Here is a 19,877-nt window from a genome sequence, read left to right as displayed (position 1 = left end):
AACCTCTGAGTGGTGCTATCTCTTTCTGATTACAATCCGATAACACCGGCAAAATAAACCACCATGAGCTGCAGCTTGTACTGAACCCTGGGAGGAGGCACATTGAGGAGCTGTCATTTAAGTTCAGGGAATACAGATTCAGGATCAGCAATTTTTCTTTTTTTTTTAACAACAAAACACCCAAGACATGAGTCTGACATCAGGTAGCGTGGCCAAGCGGTCTAAGGCGCTGGATTAAGGCTCCAGTCTCTTTGGGGGCGTGGGTTCAAATCCCACCGCTGCCAGCAGTGTTTTATAGCAATGATTACTGTAACTGATCATGTCAGTGTTCGATCGTTATACATAGTTATTATTACAATTTTTACATTTGACACAAAAATGGTCAAATATCTACAATCTGTATTTACATTTAGTGAAGTATTTTTCTTGTCAATGGGTGCAGAAACGCTGCAGATCCGCAAAAAGAATTGACATGCTGCGGATAATAAAACGCTTCAAATCCGCGCGTATTTTTCCGCAGATCTGCAGCGGGTTTTTTCGCTCAGAAACGCTGCAGATCCGCAAGTGATTTACAGTAAATCAATGGCAAAAAAAAAAAAACATTCTGTGCTAATGGTGCAGAAAATTCCGCACTGAAAACGCAGCAGATTGAAAAAAAGGACCATGTCTATTCTTTTTGCAGATATGCAGCATTTCTTCACCCATTCCATAATAGAAATGTGCGGGGGTAAAAAAAAGGAAGAAATCCGCACAAAAAACGTGCACAAACCAAAAAAAATTTTCAAATTCTGACCTGCGCTTTCAGCCAAGAAATGCAGAATCTGCACAGAAAATTCCAGTCAAATCTGCAACATGTGCAAATAGTCCATAATACTGATTTTTACGTAGAAGGAAATCACTGAGAAATGAAGAAAAGCTTTGATCTTCCCTGCAACTGAAGAAAAGTTGGGCTCGTCCGGGATTTGAACCCGGGACCTCTCGCACCCAAAGCGAGAATCATACCCCTAGACCAACGAGCCAGCTGGAGGTGGCTGCTGAGATCTCATTACTTGTATTTGCACAACTGTCAGTCACCTGTTGTTTTCCTGACATGTCATGAATGTTATGTCATGTTAGTGCTCACAATGAGTCATGGATTTCTCATACACAGGACACTTATGGCACCTGATGCACCTCACTGACTATAATGAGGTGACAATTTTCATCTGGAGTCATGGGCCATGTTCACGCCACATCCAGTTTCCCACCTCCTCAAAAGAAGAAATCTTCCTTAGGCCGGAGTCACACTAGACCGTAATACGGACGAGTGCTATGCGATTTAAAAAAAAAAAAAATCACATAGCACTCGGACCAATGTTAATCTATGGGGCAGCTCCCATCATCTGTCATTTTCTCGGCCATATTATACGTGCAAGAAAAACGCGCACACCACACAGACCATCAGTGTGACTTACGAGAAATACTCACCGGTGTCCTTTAGAAAAGCCGGTAATGTAAAGTCACACTGACAGGTTACAATAGAATAGATAAAATAAATGTCATATATATATTTCAGAGAGATAGATAGCAGAGTAGCCGATAATTCAGTTGTCGGGTTCTGTAAAATCATCACTGAACCCGACAGGATATGAGACATGGTTTACATACAGTAAATCATTGCATATCCATTAGATTTTTATATGTCCCTCCCTAATAATGTTAGTAGTAGTGTTGAGCATTCCGATACCGCAAGTATCGGGTATCGGCCGATACTTGCGGGTATCGGAATTCCGATACCGAGATCCGATACTTTTGTGGTATCGGGTATCGGTATCGAAACAACATTAATGTGTAAAATACAACATTAATGTGTAAAATAAAGAATTAAAATAAAAAATATTGCTATACTCACCTCTCCGACGCAGCCTGGACCTCACCGAGGGGACACGCGCGCATTTTAAAATTACGTCACGGCTTGTGATTGGTTGCGTGCCGCCCATGTGGCCACGACGCGACCAATCACAGCAAGCCGTGACGTAATTTCAGGTCCTGTATGCCTATTTCTGCATTCAGGACCTGAAATTACGTCACGGCTTGCTGTGATTGGTCGCGTCGTGGCCACATGGGCGGCACGCAACCAATCACAAGCCGTGACGTAATTTTAAAATGCGCGCGTGTCCTGCCTCCCCTGACGTCACGGCTTGTGATTGGTCGCGTCGCCCATGTGACCGCGACGCGACCAATCACAAGCCGGAACGTAATTTTAAAATCCTGAATGCCTAGAATTAGGCTTCCAGGACCTCAAAATTACGTCACGGCTTGCTGTGATTGGTCGCGTCGCGGCCACATGGGCGGCACGCGACCAATCAGAAGCCGTGACATCGCGGGAGGCAGGAAACGCGCGCATTTTAAGCAAACAACGCTGCCGGTTCCCTCGGTGAGGTCCAGGCTGCTTCGGAGAGGTGAGTATAGCAATATTTTTTATTTTAATTCTTTATTTTACACATTAATATGGATCCCAGGGCCTGAAGGAGAGTTTCCTCTCCTTCAGACCCTGGGAACCATCAGGAATACCGTCCGATACTTGAGTCCCATTGACTTGTATTGGTATCGGGTATCGGTATCGGATTAGATCCGATACTTTGCCGGTATCGGCCGATACTTTCCGATACCGATACTTTCAAGTATCGGACGGTATCGCTCAACACTAGTTAGTAGAGTGTGTGTTGAGTTGTAGGTGTTAAATTAAAGGATTAATTCACAGAAAAAACTGGCGTTGGCTCCCGCGTATTTCTCTCCGCCAGAGAGGTAAAGCCAGTGACTGAGGGCAGATATTAATAGCCTAGAGAGGGTCCATGGTTATTGGCCCCCCCTGGCTACAAACATCTGCCCCCAGCCACCCCAGAAAAGGCACATCTGGAAGATACGCCTATTCTGGCACTTGGCCTCTCTCTTCCCACTCCCCTGTAGCGGTGGGATATGGGGTAATGAAGGGTTAATGTCACCTTGCTATTGTAAGGTGACATTAAGCCAGGTTAATAATGGAGAGGCGTCAATTATGACACCTATCCATTATTAATCCAATAGTATGAAATTGTTAATAAAACACACACACATTACTGTAAGAATTAAGTGTTTTAATGAAATAATGAAACACACAGGTTTTAACATCTTTATTGCACTCTCAATCCAAGCGAAGCCGTCATTTTCCTGTAAAAAAAATTCCAAAATAAAACAACAATATCCCATACCTGTCCACTGTACAGTCAAGTCCCACGCAGTAATCCATATCTGGGGGCATTTACATTTACAACCAGGAGCCTGCTAATGCGGCCACTCCCAGCTATAAATGACTGAGGAATGAATGAAATGCAGGGAGCGGAGCTTCGGTGACTAGCGGTGCCATCACCGAAGCTGCGCCCCCTGGCAGCATGAACTCAAATGAACTCTTCAGCTTGGGAAAATGCCAAAATTCCCCAAAATGTGGGTTAAACCCCATAGTTAACCAGAAAGTTAGATTTCCCCATAGACTAACTCACACGACTGTTGTACGCAAATTCCACCAAGGGTAATACCTCACACCAGTCCTCCTGTCTTGTCTGGCAGAGGCCAAGCATCTTAAAATTTGCTCCAGGGGCTGATTAATGCGTTCAGTCTGTCTGGGTGATAAGCAGAAGAAAAAGGTAACGTAACCCCCAACTTCTTGCAAAACACCCTCCAAAATCTGGCCAGAAATTGCACACCTCTGTCCGACACAATATTCACCGGAACACCATGCAGCCGGACGACATGTTGTAAAAACAAGCGGGCCAGAGTCTCAGCAGATGGTAAGGCAGACAGAGGTACAAAATGGGCCTGTTTGGAGAACCTATCCACCACCACCCACACCACAGAGTTGCCCCTAGAAAGAGGAAGATTCATGATAAAGTCCATGGACAAATGTGTCCATGGTCTATCTGGAATTGGTAAAGGCACCAATTCCCCTGCCGGCCAGCAATGAGAACTTTTAGAACAGGCGCAAACCCCACAGGGAGACAGACATTTTTTAATGTCTGTTATTATAGAGGGCCATCAGAAACTCCTAGCAATAGCCCCCCGGGGGGCAAAACCCCAGGATGGGCACTCAATGCAGAATCATGAAACTCCCAAAGAAGTCTGAGACGGAGATGTTCCGGTACAAACAGTTTACCTGAGGGTTTACCCCTGGGGGCCAGCGCCTGTGCCTCCAAAACCTCTCTCTCTAATTCAGATGAGGTTTTGGCCACAACTACTCCTGGCTGAACAATGGAGGATGGAGGTTCGGGAGGAGACACATGATCAAAACTTCCGGGCAAAGCATCAGCTTTAACATTTTTGGATCCCGGACGAAAGGTAATGGTAAAATGGAAATGGGAAAAAACACACCCATCGAGCCTGTCTGGGGATCAATCTCTGTGCAGACTCGATATAGTCTAAATTTTTGAGATCCGTGATTACGGTAATAGGGTGAACAGCCCCTTCCAAAAATGCCTCCATTCTTCGAAGGCCATTTTGACCCACCAACAGCTTCCTATTGCCCATATTATAATTTCTCTCTGCAGCAGAGAATTTTTCAGAAAAGAAGGCGCAAAGTATAAGATTAGTAAGGGTAGAAGGACCCTGAGACAAAACTACCCCCCCCCCACCTCAAACACGTCAACTTTCACGATAAAAGGTCTTGACGGATCTGGCTGATTCAACACAGCAGTGGAAGAAAAACATTTTTTCAAAATCAAAAAATTTTTTTTCGTAGATATGGACCAGTTCCTCACATCAGCCCCCTTGTGTGTGCGGTCAGTCAAAGGCTTAACCACCTGAGAAAAACCTTTCAATAAACTTTCTGTTATAATTTGCAAAGCCCACAAATCATTGCAACCCCTTCAAATCACAAGGTTGCACCCAATCTGTAATGGCCTGAACCTTCCCAGGATCCATACGGAATCCTTCACCATACACAATCAAACACCAAAAAGGACAATTCTTGAACAAAAAAAGAACATTTCTCCAATTTGGCATACAAATGATTTTCCCCTGAGTCTCGTAAGAACCATACGCAGATGGTGCAAGTGAGACTGGCTGTCAGAAGCATACACTAAAAATGTCATCCAGATAAATCACCAAAAAATGCCCAATTAACGCAGAGAAAATAACATTGATGAAATTCTGGAAAATAGCAGGAGTGTTAGTGAGACCGGAGGGCATGACCAAATTTTCAAACAGCCCCTCGGTCGTGAGGAAGGCAGTTTTCCATTCATCCCCTTCCCGGACCCTTATGAGATTGTAGGCCCCTGTAGATCAAGCTTGGAGAACCATTTGGCCCCAGTTAGTTGATTACATAGGTCCGGAATGAGAGGGAGGGGATATGTGTTCTTTACAGTAATTTTATTTAATTCCTGAAAGTCGAGGCATGGCCACAATCCACCATCTTTCTTTTTAACAAAGAGTGTCACAGAAGGGCGAATATGCCCCATGCGGAGACTTTCGGAAATATATTCATTCATAGCTTGGCGCTCAGGTCCGGACAAATTAATCAGACGAGCCTTGGGTAATTTGGCTCCTGGGATTAAATCAATGGCCCAATCAAAAGGTCTATGAGGTGGAAACGCCTCTGCCTCGCTTTCGGAAAACACGTCTTCAAAGTCCTTCAGGCACTCCGGAATACCATCCAGACCGACAGATGACAGACGGATTTCACAGGAGTCGTAGTAGATACAACATTACAAACACTGTTGTTAGCCTTACATCCCCACTGAATTATTTCTCCAGAAACCCAATCAATAATAGGGTTGTGCCGTTGAAATCAAGGCATGCCTAGCATCAGACTTGCCGGCAAATTATCCAAAACAAAACAGTTTAATCTCTTAATGTGAGCAGGACCCACCCTCCATGAAAAAACTCAGATATGAAACAAATTCCATCTTTGATGAGAGGAGAGGAGTCAATAGCCACCACCTTGACTGGAGTCCCGAGCCTGACTGTCCCTATCTTATTAAGAGTCTCCACTCAAGAGGCAATCAGATTGATGCTAGAACCACAGTCAACTAAAGTGGTAGTCACCACGGGACAACCAGAAAGATTCAACTCCAACTGGAGAAGGATTTTAGAAAGGGAGGACAAAAGTACCTGGGATTCTGGGCAACCTCCTCAATAGTTACCCAGACTTAGTCGTTTCACCGAATTCTTCACCGAGGGGGAAGTGGAAGGACAGTTTCTTTTCCAATGTCCAGAGGCTCCACAGGAAAAGCACAATTGGTTGTCGCTGCGATGTCTTCTTTTCCTCTCCTCCAGCAAGATTGCACCAACCCCCATGAGTTCAGAAGTGAATGCAGTGTCCCTCAGGCTGGAGTATAGAGGTGCCTTCTGTTGCATTATTCCCCTAGCATGGAGCCTTCAGTCCATAGGAACAGCCTGAATCATGGCGTCCTCCAAGGTATCGGGAAGGATGGAGCGCCAGAGCGTCCTGTAGATGGCTGGACAGACCCCTGCCAAACAGCCCCCTCAAGGCGGCGTCATTCCATGCAACCTCAGCAGCCCAGTGTCTAAACTCCAAACAAAACCATTCTGCTGAATGCTTCCCGTGTCACACTCCTCACCATGTCCTCAACGAGACGCAATCTATCAGGCTCGTCATAAACATGCCCGAGGGCCTCAAAGAATGAATCCACGGATTTACATTTTGGAGAGAAGGGAAAATGCCCAAGCTTGTGGAGCCCCGCGTAACAAGGACATAACAATCCCCACTCTCTGACTTTCATTCCCAGATGTAACTCAAAAAACTTGCACCCCTCTCGAAAATCCCTAAACAATTTTTTGTCCCCAGAAAAATTATCAGGTGACTTTACTGGTGGTTCAGGGGCCACCAAAGACACATCAGTGGGACCCTCAAGTCCCTAATGGTATGGAACCCTGGAGTGCATCCACCACATCTCTTTGCACTAGTTGATGAGACTGAGCCAGGGCACGCTGTTTCATAGACAGCTTCTACATTAAATGGGTGAGATCACTTACTTGATCTGAAACTGCGCATAAGGGATCCATCTTTCCCAGGGAACCCCCCACAAAACCAAAGGGGAAAAAAGGTAAGGTCAGTTATAATGTCACGACCCCTGCAGTAGGTTTTAAGCAGAAGGTCGAATACAGGACACCTGAGTCTCAGAAGGGGTGTGGAGAGCCGCGGTGAGCCGAGCGCAGGACCTGCAACATGTGACTCCCGAGGGAGTGGCCGACGGCGGAAACTACCGCTGGATAACAGAGGAGACCAGCAAGGCCGAAGCATAGTGAATGAGTCAAGGTCAAGCCAGGAAGTCAGAGAGATACCGGAGGATGAGACGGGAGCGAAGTCAAACACAAAGTCGAGGTCAGAAAGCTGGAGATAACAAGTGAAGTACAAGTGGGACAGGCAGGTGCAGAGTCAGGAAAGTAAAGTCAGAAGGTCACAACCAGATGGAACAATAATACTGAATCAGAAGACTAAGCGCAATACCGGAAAATGGACGGGGTCAAAGCATAAGGCAAAAAGGCAAGCAGTACGCAAACACACCAGGGGGTCAGACACACAGACAGATTGAACGTATAAATGACAAGGATCCTAAACCTGGTGTGGGTATTAGTGATGGGCGAGCACTAAAATGATCGGGTGCTCGTTGCTCGGGTTGAGCAAATTGGAATACTCGGGTACTCGACCCAAGCAATGAGCCCAATGTACCATAAGTCTATGGGAAACCCGAGTATTTTTACCGCGATCCCCCGGGGGTCCTTTTCAGGTCTAAAAATGTCTGAAAATGATGGAAACACTGCTCAAATGACACAGGAACATCATGGGGATCGCCCCTGGAAGCATTTCTGACTCCTAGGTCCCAGCTGTAAGCAATGTTGTCATAGTTTCACGCCATTTTTACAGGTGCATCAAAAATCATACAAAAACTAACCAAAAATGGATTTTGCTAGGAAATATGTTAAGGTACATCCTTTCCAGGCTTATGGCTTGTATATAATGCAAAATAATTAACCCCAGACCAAAAAATTTCCTCCACCACTTGGGCTATGTTCACACGCAGCGTTTTTGATGTGTTTTTCAACTTTACCATTACTTTCAACCAATACAAATGCATTCACTGGGAAATGTCATTGTAACATTTAACAACCCAAGCTGGCCATGTGATGTGTGACGCATAATGAGAAACATCTTGTTTCATTTATGAAGGAGGGACTCAAAGTCACAAAGCCTACTTTTAGAGGGGCATAAGGCAGCATTAATATTCCTAAAGGGCTACTATTAAACAGTGGGTCTCCTATGCTGTTATTGCCTATGCTGTGAGTGGCTGGGCTGCCAAGAATTATGATGCACCCCAATACCCCTTTCACGAGAGGTACAGGAGGGCTTCCTGAGAAAATGTTGCACTGAATGCAAGGCCTGCCCTGCTATCAAGTCATATGAACCCCAATAAGCCTTTAAACCCAGGTACTGGATGGCCACAAGAAAATCCACTTCACAGTCTTCAGTTGGTCCTGCCATACCGTTTTCTTATGTATTGAATGCAAGGGCCGCCTTGACCCAAATTTGCATGCACACCAATCCCCCCTTGGAAGAAACATGGAGGAGGGCCTCATAAAAAAACTGTCCCATTACAAGGGAGCCGGTCTCCTCGACTTGTAATGCCCATACACTAAGTGTACGGGCTGACAAACATTTCCCCATGGGGGTACATTTAAAAAAAATATTTAATAGGGATCATAGACACCCTGGCCAAAAAATTGACTGTCTGTAGCAGCACTGAACACGTGAACCCTAATGATCTAGTGGTGGAAAATGATGAGAGGTGGAAAAAGGCCTCATTAAAAACTAGGCCCAATTAAAAGGAGCAGGTCTCCTAGACTTGTAATGCCCATACAATAAGGGTATGGGCTGACAAACATTTCCCCATGGAGGGTACATTTTTAAAAAATATTTAATGGGGATCATAGACACTCTTGCCAAAAAATTGACTGTCTGCAGCAGCACGGAACATGTGAACCCTGGTGATCTAGTGGTGGAAAATGATGAGAGATGGAGGAAGGCCTCATTAAAAACAAGGCCCAATGTAAAGGAGTGTGTCTCCTAGACTTGTAATGCTCATACATGTAGTGCATGGGCTAACAAACATTTCCCGAAGGGGGATATATTTTTAAAAAATGTACTATGGGTATCATAGACATCCTTGCCAAAAATTATAGCAGCACAGAACACGTTCAGCATGGTGATCTAGTGGTGTGGAATGAGGAGACATAAAAAAATCATAATGAAATCAAACAAATAAAGGATGTGAATCCACCAATGAAAGTAAATAACAAAAGGGAGGGGCAAACACAGGTTCATAGATTTGAAGCCAGATTGTACCCAACGAGATATGTTTGTCCCTAGCAACAGCTCAGAGACAGAGCTATAAATAAAAATATAATATAAAAGTCTTTGATGAGGTAGTGTATACCTCTACAATAGAAAATTATTCAGAGGACTGTCCAGAGATAGGGAAAATGGAAAATATATGAATAAATTGGAATAATAGACGTTCATCTCTTTTTTATGACATTTCCCCCTGAGGGAGTAACATTTGCTTTGGTTTCCAATTAGTAACGGGCATCATGGAGCATAAGGAGGAGGACAACAACAAACAGACCAAATCTGGAAACGTATACCCATGTGTGGTTGTGAAGAGGTACATGAGAATACACCTCCCCAAAAAACAAAATGTATTAGAGGTTATGTTAGGTTTTCATTTGGTGGTGTACAGAAATTTTTCCCAATCCAGCCCTTGTTCATTTTTATAAGAGTCAGCCCATCAGCATTTTCAGTCGACAGGCGGATGCGCTTATCTGTTATAATTCCACCAGCGGCACTAAAAACCCGCTCAGACAGAATGCTAGAAGCAGGGCAGGCCAGGACCTCCAAGCCATAGAGAGCCAGTTCAGGCCTCATGTCCAGCTTGGATACCCAATAATTAAAATGCACAGAGGAATCCCAGAGGACATTTGTACAAACGGCAAGGTACTCCCTCAGCATCTTCCCAAACTTTGCACTTCTTGTGACAGCACCCCTTGCCTCTGTGCTGGCACGATGGGGAGGTCTGAGAAAACTGTCCCAGAACTTTGCCATTGTTCCCTTGCCTGAGCTGGATTGTACTTGTGTCTCTCCCGCTTGGACTCCTTGGTTGTACAGCAAACTCTGATGTCTGCTGCCAGCATTCTCACATGGGAATTTTCTAAGTAATTCCGCTACAAGGGCCCTCTGGTACTGCAACATATTAGTACACCTCTCTGCCACTGGCAGAAGAGATTGAAAGTTTTCCTTGTAGTGTGGGTCTAGAAGTGTCACCAACCAGTAATGAGTGTCACTAAAAAATTTTATAATGTGAGGGTCACGTGAAACGCAGTGCAACATAAAGTCAGCCAAGCGTGCCAGACTACTAACAGGCAAGACTTCCGTGTCCTCACCAACAGGATGACTGACTATGCTGTCCTCCTCCTCCTCATCTTCATCCTCCTCCCTGTCCTCAGGACATCCCTGCTGAACAGACGGTATGACAGCTGTGCTTGTAGTACCATCTATAGCGCATGAAAGTAGCTGCTGTTCTTCCTCCGCCTCCTCCTCATTGCCTACCAATCCACATTGAGAAGACATGAGGTTGGGCTGAGTGTAATCCCCCTGTATGGTTCTTTGATCCATGTCCTCATGCTCTGCCTGCAATGCATCCTCTTTAATTGTGAGCAGAGAGGTTTTCAGAATGCTGAGAAGCAGGATGGTGATACTAATTATGGTGTCATCGCCGCTCACCATCTTGGTGCAGTCCTCAAAGTTTTGTAGGATGGTACATATGTCTGACATCCATGTCCACTCCTGAGGTCTTATATGTGGAGTCTGAACTGAATATCGATGGCATCGTTGATGTTGGTAGTCAACAACTGCACTTTTCTGCTCACAAATACTTTCCAACATATGCAGCATAGAGTTCCATCATGTGAGGACATCACACACCAGTCAGTGAGCTGGAAGCTGCAAACGCTGCTGAAGCACAGCAAGGGCGGCTGAAGCTGTAGCTGACTTTCTAATATGGGCATACAGATGGCGTACTTTCACTAGCAGATCCGGAAGCTCCAGGTAGCTTTTGAGAAAACGTTGAACCATGAGGTTAAGCACATGGGCCAGGCATGGTACATGTGTGAGCTCACCCTGCCTCAGAGCCACCACCAGGTTCCGGCCATTGTCACACATGATCATGCCTGGCTGTAGGTTCAGCGGTTTCATCCAAATATCCAAATATCTCACTGCTCTTTCAGCGCTGTCTGTTATGGACTGGTAATTTAGGAGCGACATGCGACTAGCTCTGAGCAGGTGGTAACTATACAGACCGCAGTTCCTGATCATAACACAACACTAGCAGTAGCCGTGGGATGTTCCTGTCACTCCCTGGACACCTCATCACAGCCGGAGAACTAGCTAACCCTAAAGGTAGAAACAGGAAAGCTATCTTGCCTCAGAGAAAATCCCCAAAGGATAGGACAGCCCCCCACAAATAATGACTGTGAGAGGAGAAGGAAATGACATACGTAGTATGAAACAAGATTTAGCAAAGGAGGCCACTTCTAGCTAGATAGTACAGGAAAGAACACTGTGCGGTCAGTAATAAAAACTAGAAAAAGTCCACAGCAGAGATATGCAAAAATCTCCACACCTGACTAAAGGTGTGGAGGGCAAAATCTGCAACCCAGAGCTTCCAGCTTAGCTGAATAGATCCATACTGATAAGCTGGACAAATGAGCAAAACATAGAATGTGCTGAACAATAAAGTCCACAACAAGTGGACTGCAAAAGGACAAGCAAGGACTTATCTTTGCTGAACTGGACAGAGTGTCAGGGAAATCCAAAAGAGCAGTGGCTCCAAGCAGGAACAATTGACAACTGGCATTGATTGAGGGATAAGGCCAGACTAAAATAGCCGAGCCAGAAAGACGATCAGTGGAAGCAGCTGCTGATGCTAAATCCAAGAAGCAGCTATACCACTCAAAACCACAGGAGGGAGCCCAAGAGCAGAATTCACAAAAGTGCTACTTACAACCACCGGAGGGAGCCCAAGAGCGGAATTCACAACAGTACCCCCCCTTGAGGAGGGGTCACCGAACCCTCACCAGAGCCCCCAGGCCGATCAGGACGAGCCAAGAGAAAAGCACGAACCAAATCGGCAGCATGGACATCGGAGGCAACCACACAAGAATTATCCTCCTGGCCATAACCCTTCCACTTGACAAGATACTGAAGCCTCCGCCTCGAAAAACGAGAATCCAAAATTTTCTCAACCACATATTCCAACTCCCCCTCAACCAACACCGGGGCAGGAGGATCAACAGAGGGAACAACGGGCACCACATATCTCCGCAACAAAGATCTATGGAAAACATTGTGGATGGCAAAAGAGGCTGGAAGGGCCAAACGAAAAGACACTGGATTGATAATCTCAGAAATCTTATAAGGACCAATAAACCGAGGCTTGAACTTAGGGGAAGAAACCTTCATAGGAACATGATGAGAAGATAACCAGACTAAATCCCCCACACGAAGCTGAGGACCAACACACCGACGGTGGTTAGCAAAACACTGAGCCTTTTCCTGAGACAAAGTCAAATTGTCTACCACATGAGTCCAAATCTGCTGTAACCTGTCCATCACCAAATCTACACCAGGACAATCAGAAGGCTCAACCTGCCCTGAAGAAAAACGAGGATGGAAACCAAAATTACAAAAAAAGGCGAAACCAAAGTAGCCGAACTGGCCCGATTATTAAGGGCAAACTCGGCCAACGGCAAGAAAGCCACCCAAACATCCTGATCAGCAGACACAAAGCATCTCAAATAGGTTTCCAAGGTTTGATTAGTTCGCTCAGTTTGGCAATTTGTCTGAGGATGGAACGCCGAAGAAAAAGACAAATTAATGCCCATCCTAGCACAAAAGGCCCGCCAAAACCTGGAAACAAACTGGGAACCTCTGTCAGACACAATATTTTCCAGAATGCCATGCAAACGAACCACATGCTGAAAAAACAATGGAACCAAATCAGAAGAGGAAGGCAATTTAGGCAAAGGTACCAAATGGACCATTTTAGAGAACCGGTCACAAACCACCCAGATAACAGACATCCTCTGGGACACAGGAAGATCTGAAATAAAATCCATGGAAATATGCGTCCAGGGCCTCTCAGGGACAGGCAAAGGCAAAAGCAAGCCACTAGCACGGGAACAGCAAGGCTTAGCCCGGGCACAAGTCCCACAGGACTGCACAAAAGAACACACATCCCGCGACAAGGAAGGCCACCAAAAGGACCTAGCCACCAAATCTCTGGTACCAAAAATCCCAGGATGACCAGCCAACACCGAACAATGGGCCTCAGAAATTACCTTACTTGTCCATCTATCAGGAACAAACAGCTTCCCCACAGGACAGCGGTCAGGTTTATCAGCCTGAAATTCCTGAAGCACCCGCCGTAAATCAGGGGAGATGGCAGAAAGAATCACCCCTTCCCTAAGAATGCCAACCGGCTCAAGAACTCCAGAAGAATCAGGCAAAAAACTCCTAGAGAGGGCATCCGCTTTAACGTTCTTAGATCCCGGAAGATATGAAACCACAAAATCGAAACGGGAGAAAAACAGGGACTATCGAGCCTGCCTAGGGTTCAGCCGCTTGGCCGACTCGAGGTAAATCAAATTCTTATGATCGGTCAAGACCACAACGCGGTGCTTGGCTCCCTCAAGCCAATGTCGCCACTCCTCAAATGCCCACTTCATAGCCAACAACTCCCGATTGCCGACATCATAATTGCGTTCCGCAGGTGAAAACTTTCGGGAAAAGAAGGCACATGGTTTCATCAAGGAACCATCAGAATTCCTCTGTGACAAAACAGCCCCTGCCCCAATCTCAGAAGCGTCAACCTTAACCTGAAAAGGAAGAGACACATCCGGCTGATGCAAGACAGGGGCAGAAGTAAATCGGCGCTTAAGCTCCTAAAAGGGCTCAACAGCCTCAGAGGACCAATTTGTCACATCAGCGCCTTTCTTCGTCAAATTGGTCAGGGGCTTAACCACACTAGAGAAGTTGGCAATGAAACGGCGATAAAAATTAGCAAAGCCCAAAAATTTCTGAAGGCTCTTCACAGATGTGGGTTGAATCCAGTCATGAATGGCTTGGACCTTAACAGGATCCATTTCTATAGACGAAGGAGAAAAAATAAACCCCAAAAAAGAGACCTTCTGAACTCCAAATAGGCACTTAGACCCCTTCACAAATAGAGCATTATCACGAAGGATCTGGAATACCATCCTGACCTGCTTCACATGAGACTCCCAATCATTGGAAAAAATCAAAATATCATCCAAATACACAATCAAGAATTTATCAAGATAATTGCGGAAAATGTCATGCATGAAGGACTGAAATACAGAAGGAGCATTAGAAAGCCCGAAAGGCATCACCAGGTATTCAAAATGGCCTTCGGGCGTATTAAATGCAGTTTTCCATTCGTCACCCTGTTTAATACGAACAAGATTATATGCCCCTCGAAGGTCAATCTTGGTAAACCAACTAGCCCCCTTAATCCGAGCAAACAAATCAGAGAGCAAAGGTAAAGGGTATTGGAATTTGACCGTGATCTTATTAAGGAGGCGATAATCAATACAGGGTCTCAAGGAGCCATTCTTCTTGGCGACAAAAAAGAATCCCGCTCCCAATGGTGACGAAGATGGCCGAATATGCCCCTTCTCCAAGGACTCCTTAACATAGCTCCGCATAGCGGTATGTTCTGGCACAGACAGGTTGAAAAGTCGGCCCTTAGGGAACTTAGAGCCTGGAATCAAGTCAATAGCACAATCACAGTCCCTATGTGGAGGAAGGGAACTGGACTTGGGCTCATCGAATACATCCTGGAAATCTGGCAAAAATTCAGGAACATCAGAAGAGGGGGAAGAGGAAATTGACATTAAAGGAACGTCACTATGTACCCCTTGACAACCCCAACTAGTCACAGACATCGATTTCCAATCCAACACTGGATTGTGTACTTGTAACCATGGAAAACCCAGTACAACAACATCATGTAAATTATGCAACACCAGAAAATGACAATCTTCCTGATGTGCTGGAGCCATGCACATAGTCAGCTGAGTCTAATACTGAGGTTTATTCTTGGCCAACGGTGTAGCATCAATACCCCTCAATGGAATAGGGCTCTGCAAAGGCTGCAAAGAAAAACCACAGCGCCTGGCGAATTCTAAGTCCATTAAGTTTAGGGCAGCACCTGAATCCACAAATGCCATGACAGAGAAAGATGACAATGAGCAAATCAGGGTCACAGACAGGAGAAACTTAGGCTGTACAGTACTAATGGTAACAGATCTAGCGACCCTCATAATACGCTTAGGGCAATCAGAGATAGTATGAGCTGAATCACCACAGTAAAAACACAGCCCATTCTGACGTCTGTATCCCCTCTGTTCCACTCTAGTCAGAATCCTATCACATTGCATAGGCTCAGGACTCTGTTCAGAGGATGCTGCCATATGGTGCACCACTTTGCGCTCGCGCAGGCGCCGATCAATCTGACTGGCTAGAGACATAGATTCGCTCAGACCAACAAGCGTGGGGAACCCCACCATAACATCTTTAAGGGCTTCAGAAAGACCCTTTCTGAAAATTGCTGCCAGAGCGTCCTCATTTCATTTAGTGAGCACAGACCATTTTCTAAATTTCTGGCAGTATAATTCTGCCACTTCCTGACCCTGGCACAGGGCCGACAAGGTTTTTTCCGCATGATCCACAGAGTTAGGTTTGTCATACAATAATCCGAGCGATTGAAAAAATGCATCTACATTAAGCAATGCCAGATCCCCTGACTCAAGGGAGAATGCCCAGTCCTGAGGGTCACCACGCAGCAGAAAAATAACTATTTTAACTTGCTGAGTGGGGTCACCAGAGGAACGGGGTTTCAGAGCAAAAAACAATTTGTAGTTATTTTTAAAGTTCAAAAACTTAGATCTATCCCCGTAAAACAAATCTGGAATAGGAATTCTAGGCTCTAAGGCTGGAGTCTGAACAACATAATCTTGGATACTCTGAACTCTTGCAGCAAGCTGATCCACTTGAGAAAACAAACCCTGAACATCCATGTCCGCGCCCAAATCCACCCAGAGATTAAGAGGAAGGAAAAGTACAAAACAAACTAAAGAAAAAAAAATGGCTCAGAACTCTTTTTCTTTTCCTTCTTTTGAGATGCATTCAACTCATTTTTGGCCAGTTGTACTGTTATGGACTGGTAATTTAGGAGCGACATGCGACTAGCTCTGAGCAGGTGGTAACTATACAGACCGCAGTTCCTGATCTTAACACAACACTAGCAGTAGCCGTGGGATGTTCCTGTCACTCCCTGGACACCTCGTCACAGCCGGAGAACTAGCTAACCCTAAAGGTAGAAACAGGAAAGCTATCTTGCCTCAGAGAAAATCCCGAAAGGATAGGACAGCCCCCCACAAATAATGACTGTGAGAGGAGAAGGAAATGACATACGTAGTATGAAACAAGATTTAGCAAAGGAGGCCACTTCTAGCTAGATAGTACAGGAAAGAACACTGTGCGGTCAGTAATAAAAACTAGAAAAAGTCCACCGCAGAGATATGCAAAAATCTCCACACCTGACTAAAGGTGTGGAGGGCAAAATCTGCAGCCCAGAGCTTCCAGCTTAGCTGAATAGATCCATACTGATAAGCTGGACAAATGAGCAAAACATAGAATGTGCTGAACAATAAAGTCCACAACAAGTGGACTGCAAAAGGACAAGCAAGGACTTATCTTTGCTGAACTGGACAGAGTGTCAGGGAAATCCAAAAGAGCAGTGGCTCCAAGCAGGAACAATTGACAACTGGCATTGATTGAGGGATAAGGCCAGACTAAAATAGCCGAGCCAGAAAGACGATCAGTGGAAGCAGCTGCTGATGCTAAATCCAAGAAGCAGCTATACCACTCAAAACCACAGGAGGGAGCCCAAGAGCAGAATTCACAAAAGTGCTACTTACAACCACCGGAGGGAGCCCAAGAGCGGAATTCACAACAGTACCCCCCCTTGAGGAGGGGTCACCGAACCCTCACCAGAGCCCCCAGGCCGATCAGGACGAGCCAAGAGAAAAGCACGAACCAAATCGGCAGCATGGACATCGGAGACAACCACACAAGAATTATCCTCCTGGCCATAACCCTTCCACTTGACAAGATACTGAAGCCTCCGCCTCGAAAAACGAGAATCCAAAATTTTCTCAACCACATATTCCAACTCCCCCTCAACCAACACCGGGGCAGGAGGATCAACAGAGGGAACAACGGGCACCACATATCTCCGCAACAAAGATCTATGGAAAACATTGTGGATGGCAAAAGAGGCTGGAAGGGCCAAACGAAAAGACACTGGATTGATAATCTCAGAAATCTTATAAGGACCAATAAACCGAGGCTTGAACTTAGGGGAAGAAACCTTCATAGGAACATGATGAGAAGATAACCAGACTAAATCCCCCACACGAAGCCGAGGACCAACACACCGACGGTGGTTAGCAAAACACTGAGCCTTTTCCTGAGACAAAGTCAAATTGTCTACCACATGAGTCCAAATCTGCTGTAACCTGTCCATCACCAAATCTACACCAGGACAATCAGAAGGCTCAACCTGCCCTGAAGAAAAACGAGGATGGAAACCAAAATTACAAAAAAAGGCGAAACCAAAGTAGCCGAACTGGCCCGATTATTAAGGGCAAACTCGGCCAACGGCAAGAAAGCCACCCAAACATCCTGATCAGCAGACACAAAGCATCTCAAATAGGTTTCCAAGGTTTGATTAGTTCGCTCAGTTTGGCAATTTGTCTGAGGATGGAACGCCGAAGAAAAAGACAAATTAATGCCCATCCTAGCACAAAAGGCCCGCCAAAACCTGGAAACAAACTGGGAACCTCTGTCAGACACAATATTTTCCAGAATGCCATGCAAACGAACCACATGCTGAAAAAACAATGGAACCAAATCAGAAGAGGAAGGCAATTTAGGCAAAGGTACCAAATGGACCATTTTAGAGAACCGGTCACAAACCACCCAGATAACAGACATCCTCTGGGACACAGGAAGATCTGAAATAAAATCCATGGAAATATGCGTCCAGGGCCTCTCAGGGACAGGCAAAGGCAAAAGCAAGCCACTAGCGCGGGAACAGCAAGGCTTAGCCCGGGCACAAGTCCCACAGGACTGCACAAAAGAACACACATCCCGCGACAAGGAAGGCCACCAAAAGGACCTAGCCACCAAATCTCTGGTACCAAAAATCCCAGGATGACCAGCCAACACCGAACAATGGGCCTCAGAAATTACCTTACTTGTCCATCTATCAGGAACAAACAGCTTCCCCACAGGACAGCGGTCAGGTTTATCAGCCTGAAATTCCTGAAGCACCCGCCGTAAATCAGGGGAGATGGCAGAAAGAATCACCCCTTCCCTAAGAATGCCAACCGGCTCAAGAACTCCAGAAGAATCAGGCAAAAAACTCCTAGAGAGGGCATCCGCTTTAACGTTCTTAGATCCCGGAAGATATGAAACCACAAAATCGAAACGGGAGAAAAACAGGGACTATCGAGCCTGCCTAGGGTTCAGCCGCTTGGCCGACTCGAGGTAAATCAAATTCTTATGATCGGTCAAGACCACAACGCGGTGCTTGGCTCCCTCAAGCCAATGTCGCCACTCCTCAAATGCCCACTTCATAGCCAACAACTCCCGATTGCCGACATCATAATTGCGTTCCGCAGGTGAAAACTTTCGGGAAAAGAAGGCACATGGTTTCATCAAGGAACCATCAGAATTCCTCTGTGACAAAACAGCCCCTGCCCTAATCTCAGAAGCGTCAACCTTAACCTGAAAAGGAAGAGACACATCCGGCTGATGTAAGACAGGGGAAGAAGTAAATCGGCGCTTAAGCTCCTAAAAGGGCTCAACAGCCTCAGAGGACCAATTTGTCACATCAGCGCCTTTCTTCGTCAAATTGGTCAGGGGCTTAACCACACTAGAGAAGTTGGCAATGAAACGGCGATAAAAATTAGCAAAGCCCAAAAATTTCTGAAGGCTCTTCACAGATGTGGGTTGAATCCAGTCATGAATGGCTTGGACCTTAACAGGATCCATTTCTATAGACGAAGGAGAAAAAATAAACCCCAAAAAAGAGACCTTCTGAACTCCAAATAGGCACTTAGACCCCTTCACAAATAGAGCATTATCACGAAGGATCTGGAATACCATCCTGACCTGCTTCACATGAGACTCCCAATCATTGGAAAAAATCAAAATATCATCCAAATACACAATCAAGAATTTATCAAGATAATTGCGGAAAATGTCATGCATGAAGGACTGAAATACAGAAGGAGCATTAGAAAGCCCGAAAGGCATCACCAGGTATTCAAAATGGCCTTCGGGCGTATTAAATGCAGTTTTCCATTCGTCACCCTGTTTAATACGAACAAGATTATATGCCCCTCGAAGGTCAATCTTGGTAAACCAACTAGCCCCCTTAATCCGAGCAAACAAATCAGAGAGCAAAGGTAAAGGGTATTGGAATTTGACCGTGATCTTATTAAGGAGGCGATAATCAATACAGGGTCTCAAGGAGCCATTCTTCTTGGCGACAAAAAAGAATCCCGCTCCCAATGGTGACGAAGATGGCCGAATATGCCCCTTCTCCAAGGACTCCTTAACATAGCTCCGCATAGCGGTATGTTCTGGCACAGACAGGTTGAAAAGTCGGCCCTTAGGGAACTTAGAGCCTGGAATCAAGTCA

General features: G+C 45.6%; 1 non-coding gene across 1 annotated transcript; it reads right to left on the bottom strand.

Annotated features, from left to right (window-relative positions):
* Positions 1-947: 947 nt before the first annotated feature.
* On the bottom strand, positions 948-1,019 carry TRNAP-UGG (transfer RNA proline (anticodon UGG)). Its single transcript has one exon. It is a non-coding gene; the product is annotated as a tRNA-Pro (tRNA).
* Positions 1,020-19,877: the final 18,858 nt, after the last annotated feature.

The sequence above is a fragment of the Ranitomeya variabilis genome, chromosome 5, assembly GCF_051348905.1.
Source record: "Ranitomeya variabilis isolate aRanVar5 chromosome 5, aRanVar5.hap1, whole genome shotgun sequence".
In the NCBI taxonomy this organism is placed as follows: domain Eukaryota; kingdom Metazoa; phylum Chordata; class Amphibia; order Anura; family Dendrobatidae; genus Ranitomeya; species Ranitomeya variabilis.
This window is presented reverse-complemented; position numbering and strand designations above follow the sequence as displayed.